Genomic DNA, 8,437 nt, shown 5'->3' on the forward strand with positions numbered 1-8,437 from the left:
GCACACACAACCGTCGAACTTTCTAAATATATAGAACACTGCTTTTACATATCTGTAAGAAACCCGAGGACCACTATACATATACATGTCCTATCCCCGCTTCCTATTATAACTAGTATTTTCACAAACTCTGCGCCTGTACAGTGCCTTCTGGTGGTGGTCATTGGGGGGGTCATGGGGATGAAGGCTCACGGTTTCCCATCACCGCTAGCAACCTTTTGTTCCTGCGCAGACCCTGTGGGTTCCTGGACCTCGTCCAGCCCGCAGGTTCGGCCCCGACCGGCTCCCCCTTCTTCTGCGCATGCTCTGCCCTCCACAAGGTACTTGAGAGCAACAAAACGTGATCGGCACCAAGCTATGCGAGGCCGTCTTTTCCCACTTTTCGTTAGCCCTTGAAACCACACTAATAATATGATTATCATATAATATTAAACAACAAATTTTAACAGTTTCAACCAGAAAACCCCCAGCAACTTCCATGCCTTAATGGCGGGAGAACAAGCAACCCGAGACGGCAAAGCGTCTCCTTAATCACCCTTCTTTGTTCCCTCAAAACTCCTTACATTTCTGATGGCCTCATCATTAAGAGTCTGATGTTATCTCCAACCATGGGGCTTGTCGAGCCCCCATGGCCACACTCCCACATCTCCCCCTTCTTTATTAACATCAGCCATCTTCTTGACACGAATTAATACTCCATATATCACAACCCTGTCTCAACTTCACCATTGGTTTCTAACATATTTCTAGTCTTTGTTTGCAATGAGGCAAAAGATCATGCAAATGTTGCTTCCCAGGTTTTTACACATGCTTAACACCAGCATCTAGACCATTTTGCTGTCTCTATATTCTTCAGAACTTCTTACTACTCTTGGCTGTCACCTTTAAGAGAATAGTAAAATGACATATAAAACTATGTTTCCTGATCTCAGGACACTATTAGTTTTGTGTTTGTTTTTTGTTTGTTTGTTTGTTTATTTTGTTTTTGTTTTGTTTTTTTTTGTTGTTGTTGTTGTATTTTTTTTTTCTTACTTTAAGGTAGTCCTGCCATCTGAATAGCTTTAGAATTAATTACAAAGCAGTAGTGAAACCAGAGGGCTTCACACACACACACAACTGCATGGGGGTCACACACTGTGGGTCGCACACACCATGGTCACATAACACAACACACTGCTCAAGGGTAGGAATGTAAAATGGATTTGTTCAGGCTAACTTTGCACTCAGAGGATTGAAACTGTATCAGGGACCATCTGGTCATGCACACCCAGAGCCAAGCTGAGAAAAAAGCACACAGATAGCCTGAATTCCATATCATGTTCTCTAGCTAATCTGACAAAACAGAAATGTTGGCATGTATTAAGCATGATCTGAATCACATTTGTGTGCATAGGTGATGTAGAGGGTCCCAGACTGGAAAGCCCAAGCCTGTTCACTGAAAGAGGGGCAGCATCAACAGGAAGGAGAGAGAATATTCTCCATACCCCTCAAATATATTAGTTCAATTCAACAGTCTTCTCAGAGTGGTTTGGCACATCACATTTTTTTCTCTCTCTGCATGTGGGAACTAGAAAATGTTGTCTCCCAAAGAAGCAAGACAAGCAGTCAGCAGCTGGAAACAGATGGCTCTCACAAACAGTTCTCAGTGGTCTACCAGCTGCTGGCTCTGATGAATGTTATTCAAAAGCTGCAGTTATGCTTGTCTTTGTCCTCCATACCTTGTTTGTCAGCCTTGGTGTGTTTCATTGTTAGTGTGCATTTTCAGAACAAGGGTACAGATGCAGTAAACTGCAGTGAACTGCATCGAGTATTTTGTACATTCCTCCATGTGTTTTGTAAGGAGAGATAGTTCTTCAGCCTCTAACCACAAATAATAGGCCAAGATGAAGTCCAAGGTGGAGCAGGGTAGAGGTAAACCATCAAGTTTCACACTGAGTGAGACTCAAAGAGCTCAGCTGTCTTCATCAATATCTGTTGGTTGTTTTAGGAGAATTATTTTACCAATAGTGGTAGCTCTTCAGGTTCCTGCATCATGCATTGTTCCTGGTAACCTTGTACAGGATTTTAATTCTGCTCTTCAGGATAAGTCCATTTGTGCAAAGAGGCCTATGGATCCAAAATAGTAACACAAAGAAAAATGAGTTTGTCTGCACTTGTTCATGTATCTCAATAGTATTTTACTAGTCCGACTACTCTGCAGACATCAGAAATCATTGAGGGATTATGATAAAAATAAGACATTTTTCCCTCAGCATTGCCTTGCAAGTTTTCCTCTCATAGAATCTGTGTTTTGCTTTGGGACTTTGAGAAAAATAGATCTCTATCTTTTTTATAATTTAAATGTTTTACAGATCTCAGTTTCTGGCATACTTTGGAACAAGTTTCTTACTGCATCTGTGTCTTTTCTACTATATATGTTTAATTAGCACCTCACAGTTTCGAATTTGATAGATTACCTTTAAAATCATAGTGATTAAAGAATTTCATTTGACTTGAGTCACAGGTTTGGTATGTACAGTAAATCAGGCAATTCCCTGCTTCTTTCACAAGAGTTAATGAAGTCACCCCGTATATTGGCCTTCATCAAAGGTCTGGCTGTCATATAAAAATACAGTCTGCTCACCACATCTTTATAGGTCCATCAGTTGGAGGATTTCAGCTGGCAATATTTGAGGTCTAGGTGAGCCACCCACAACAGGAAAAGATTTTACCCAAATGTGAGATAGCCTTCCTTTCCCTTAGTTCTCCTGGCTAAGGGTTACTACCTCTTTAACACTTTGTCAGGTCTCTCTCAGAAGGGAGATGAAAAGCTGTCTTAGAGGAAATTCACTAAAATATAGATGAACCTGTGTTTCGAAGTCTTACTTTTTTTTTTTTTTTTTAATGTGGAAACACATTTTGTTTTTGTTTTAACTTCTGCATAAATTTTCACCAATGTTATCCATTCCTTTCTTCAAAATCACTAAGGAACCCTACTTGATTATTTCCTTTGTTTACATCCATGATCTGCTAAGGATTTGAAAATCTTGGCATAAGTCAAATTCTAGTCCCGGTTGTACACATTAAATCCTCATACTCAGAAATATTACCTCATTTTGTTTCTGTAAGTCAGATACTAATGTTTTACAACCTATTGACTAGTTGCAAAAGCTGGTTGCAAAAGCAGTTAAACAATATGGCTCTGAAATATAGAAGAGAGTCTTTTGGTGGAGGGGGGGGGGGTTGTTTTATGTGGAAATGAACATTTAATTGAACTGACATGGTGAAAACCTTGAGCGTGTGGTGTACCAGTCAAGTCAGTTCAACTAACCTTGCCCTTTTAGTAAGCTACAATGAATTCTGAAATGAAGCTATGGTCTGAGGCAGTAGATCAAAGCCATCATCCAGGCTCCCTGTGGGAATTAAGTTAGATCTAAACCAAAAAAAGAAAAAAGAAAAAAGAAAAAAGAAAAAAAGAAAAAAAAAAAAAAAAAGGCTCCATCTGTGCCTCCTTTTTCCTATTAGACAGGAAACTCAGAAATCTCAGTTAATCTAGCCCAACCACAAAACTTTCATAGCTACATATTACAATATTTCCCTTTGCAAAGACACCTACTTTGTTGATCAAATGAGATCAGTTAATACGATATTAAAAACTTCCCTGTTGTCTATTAAGCATTTTTGTCTTCTGCAAAGATATATAGTAAAAATAATCACATAGGCTCTTCATGAAGCTGTACCATGTAAAGGAACACTTGTGAGCTGTGCTTGTGACAAATTACCTGTTAATATTTTCTTTGGCTTGTCATACCTTTTTGTGTAAGCAGAAAAGGGATTTTTTTTTTTTAATTTCATGTCTAATGGTTAAGAAAACCTTTGTCTCATGCAATGCCAGACAGAGGCAACGTGATGATGTCTAAGGAAAGCTTTTTTTTTTTATTATTATTATTTTTTTTTTTTTTTTTAATGGACCAAAGCATGGAAAGAAGAGGAAGGGAATTAGATATTGTAGGAGAGGCTGTTCTAACAGTAATAAGGTCTAGCAGGAAATGTGGATATCTTTCAAAAAAACTGCTGTACTGCTGTACTGATGGGAAGAAAAAAAAAGACATTTAGAAACTACAGATAAAAATCTAAACAAAACTTTAAAGTGCTTTGAAGTTCCTATTTTCAAATTGAATGGCAGCCATTCCACTTTAAACAAGTTGAAGAGTGTACACCAATGTAGCTACAGCAGCTACCTGCTGGATACATGCCAAAAAGCAGCTACTGCTTTACATGTTTAACAGTGAAACACCATGTGGTTCCCAATGTTTTTTGTTTGTTTGTTTGTTTTTTACATATTTACACATATTCCATTGGTGTATCTTCCTCCATTATTAATTATATTCTGTTTCCAGCTGTTCTGCATTTCCACCCTTATTTTCTAGGTTTAATAACATTGTCTCAAAAAAGTCACCGCAGACTCAGTTTTGGCAAATACAATCTCAACACAAGTAAACACTGACACATTAAGTCATCATCATGTTTATCTTCCGTTACTTGTATGAAATATTTTTACTTCTACTTTCCTGAAGAAGCAATATACATAGTAAGTCAGAGTTCCATAATTTGACCTTTACTTTTATAGTATGACCAATGGTAAAGAGGAAAATAATAATAATAATAATAATAATAATAAAGATAAAATGAATTATTCTCATTTAGTGTGGCAGCTGCCTTCTACTTATTGTGGGACATATTATATACCTCACTATTTGAATAAAGTTTTCTCCTACACCAAAGTCAAATTCTGTTAAGTAAAGAGTCATTTGCAACATCAGTGTTATAACACCAAAACCCCTACTACTAATTTATAGATTTAGGTTTATATATATATTTAGGTTTATATATATATATATTTAGGTTTATATATATATTTTACCCTCTTTTCTAAAATTTCTTCTGTTGCCCTAGCTATCCCAAACTATATTTCCATTTAAGGTCACTGAATATTAATTAGTTTTAGAGAAAAAGACATTGAGTGATTAACATTATAGGCCATATATGTAAATACCTAAATTTAGATTTATCTCTATAAAATTTAGATGTTTTATCTGCTTATACCTATATAAGTACATTGGCATTTTTTTTTTCAATTCTGTTTTGTTTAAAGAACAGATTTGTTTAAATTTTCTCGTTTTTATTAACTGCAAAAAGCCTCTCAAAAGCCTCTGAAGTAGAACAGATACATTTTTATGTGTTGGCAAGTATTTTAGTACACAGGATAACCAGTTTAGTAAATGACAGCATTATGCATTTTGCAGGACTGAAGTGACTGTGTATTAAAAGAAAAGAAAAAAAAAAAAAAAAAGAAAAAAAAAAGAGCTATTATGTGTGCACTATACATTACTTTATTAATAACAAGATATAATTATTAAAAAAAAAAAAAGCCAATCAAAATTATTGAGCAATTGCTGTTTTTGCTGGTGTTTTTGAACTCATTACTTCATTATGTGTACACAGTCATCCTTTGAGAGAGGCCCTTGTCGTCTGCTTTCTAAATGCCATGCCACAGGATTTTGGTTATGCTCCATGACTGGAAGAGCAAAGCTCTTCAGCTGCTCCATCCACAGCAAATTTTGGTTCCCTGTTTGTTGGAACACATTATGAGACAAAACCATGACTTACAGATCTGGAATCTGCTGTCTGAAAACATTCATAGGAACAAAAATTTCTCAGATTATTCACAAATGTTACTGAACAATAAAACTCTGAGCACAGGCTGAAGCCACACCCAGCGTCTAATTAGTTTGAAATGTTCTTTAATTTTTCTTTACATTGTTTCACCACTTTTAATCTAACATATAGTAGTTTTGTTTGTTTGTTTTGTTTTGTTTTTCTTTCTGATAATTTATTCAGTCCATGTGTTCTATTAAAGAGGTTCATCTAATGGTTTCTCCTTTTGAATTATTTTCAGTTTTATTTTTCATTTCTGCCAAGCTGATATATAAAAATAAAGCACTAAGCTTGGCCAAAACACATGTAAGCAGGATAAACAGGAGAAGATGTGTAGTTCTTAGACTTTTAGCTTCTTAGGGTAATTCAGGTTGGAAAGGAATCGCATATATCTTTCCTATTTCGCATATATCTATCCTTTTTCTTGGTTATATCAAGTACTTCATATTCCATCAGTTGTTTACATTCTGGAAGTCATGTAACAAAATTGTTTCTTGCACTTCACACAAGTAACAGCCCACTACTGCATAGTATAAATTATGCCTACAGCATCAATAATTATTTAAATGAAAATAAATTTTAAATAAGCACAGTAATAACAAGATTTAAGGGCTTATTTAATCAACATCTGGGTAGCGTCAAGATGAGAATTTTTTTCCCTTAAAAAAAAAAAAAAATTATATTCATAGTACATAGAAAAATAGCCTCAAGATTTCTTGAATTGTCTTTCATATTGTAGATTTAAAATTTCTCTATAACATACATGCTATATTTTGTGATTCAGTTTATGTTTCAATGTAACATTTCCTTGATGAGGAATACAGAAAGTGTTAAAGGCAAATAATTTTCAAATCTATAATGAATAATGCAAATATATCTAACAATGAAATACCTTTTGTCTCCCCAAGATTTATTTCAAATCATGATATATATTTTTTGTCCATTTTATTTCCAGAATATCTACTTCTAACAAGACATGTTCAGATTTGAGTATCCCTAGAATTTTCCCATTGGCATAAAGTATAATTCACAGCTATCAGCGTAGATGTTTGGAGATATTTTTAAAATAGTAAATTTTAAAATAATTTGAGAGATGTGTTTGAAAAGATCTTTTTCTTCTATTCATTTTTAATTGCAACTTCTGAAGAAAAATGTTGTGTTTTTTTTTTGTTGTTTTTTTTTTTTTTTCCTGTGTTCAATGTAAGCATCAATTAATTAGTTTTATTCTCAATTTCTCACGTGCCATTGCTCAATTAATAAGCATATTTCCAAATTCCAATACCTGAGAGAAGGCTAGTAATGAGGAGATTAATTCTATATATGATTCTGGTTGGCTAAGCAACTAAGGGTGGATAAGGGCCAGATACTAAACAGAAGATCCTTGGGGGGTATTTGAAGCATGATCATATATTGTATACAACATCTGTCATAGCACAGTCCCTATCTGGGTAGTTTTTATGTGCCACAAAAGTAAAACTATTCAAGAAATACCAAAACACAGAGCTGCATGGAAGCTCAGATGTGATGTCCAGAATACTGGACATGAAAGTGTTGGTTCACAGATTATACCAGTTTCTCCTCTTTTAGGGGAATAGGTGGGTTAGAAAGTTTCTGTTTCAAACCAGATGTCATGACTGTTCATCTCAAGAACCTATATTACTTCACTGAAAAAGGAAGAAATAGAAATAGATTCATCAATGATCACATGGAGATTAGGCTTCCAAGAGACAGCCTCCAAGATCTGGAAATCACTTGTGTAATTTACCTGGTCGGTAATTTCACTCTCCTGAAATGGAAAGTGAAGGAACCACAGAAATGCTGTGGCTGAGGTGACAGTCTGTGGAGTAATGGAACCTGTGTTTGAAGTATGCTTATATTTAGTGAATGCATATTTCCAATATGGTAAAGCAAGACTATGAGTGACCAGGTCTAGAGGAGATAAGAGATTTGCACAAAATGTTCATACAAGAGCAATAGAATATTCTCGAGTATGTTTTAACATGTATAAGTACCTTTCTGCACATCCTCAATACCATTTAAGATTGGTAGACACTTTAATAATTTTCAAACAGATGAGAACACTACCAGCTTAATCGAAAAGGAAAGATTTGGGGGGCACTTTCCACAAAACCAAAACTTTGACACTGGAGAAACATGAATTCATCCCTATTCATTTTATCCAAACATTTTTGTATGCTCCCTAACGTTTTCACAACTAGCAGGCTTGAGGAGGCTAGTGTTTGGGCATTTCTTGGTCCAGTTGGTCTGGAAATACTGCCATGGCTATCTTTTGTTTCTGTTTCTACATTCAGACTGACTCAGGAAGTGCACCAGAAGAGTAAGAAAATGAAAGGCAGCTCAGTATGAAGAGGAAATACATGACACAGAAACGTAGACTTAATCATTTTACTTAGCATTCTTCATTTTTGGAGGAAAATAAATAAATAAATAAATAGTAAATTATTAACCATCCTTCTCTTTCTTTTTGTCAAAAAAATAATGTCCAAAAAAACATATATATATATATTTTTCCTAATATAAAGTAAACAGGATAGTAATTTTATTATATAAGCAATTTGAGGAATCAGACATGAAAGATAAACGAATATACAAGAGTCCAGGAAGTGTAAATGTTGCTTTTTGAAATAAGTAGAAATGCAGTAAGCAATACTAGTAGTAATAATAGGAATAAAATAAAATAAAATAAAATAAAATAAAATAAAATAAAATAAAATAAAAT

General features: G+C 34.8%; 1 long non-coding RNA gene across 1 annotated transcript in view; it reads left to right on the forward strand.

Annotated features, from left to right (window-relative positions):
• Positions 1-579: 579 nt before the first annotated feature.
• The window catches only part of LOC118178539, a 17,055-nt gene continuing 9,197 nt past the window's right edge, over positions 580-8,437 (forward strand). The window contains exon 1 of the long non-coding RNA XR_004756186.1: positions 580-713. This is a non-coding gene — a long non-coding RNA (uncharacterized LOC118178539). The remainder of the gene's footprint in view (positions 714-8,437) is intronic.

Source organism: Oxyura jamaicensis, chromosome 1 (assembly GCF_011077185.1).
Source record: "Oxyura jamaicensis isolate SHBP4307 breed ruddy duck chromosome 1, BPBGC_Ojam_1.0, whole genome shotgun sequence".
NCBI lineage: Eukaryota > Metazoa > Chordata > Aves > Anseriformes > Anatidae > Oxyura > Oxyura jamaicensis.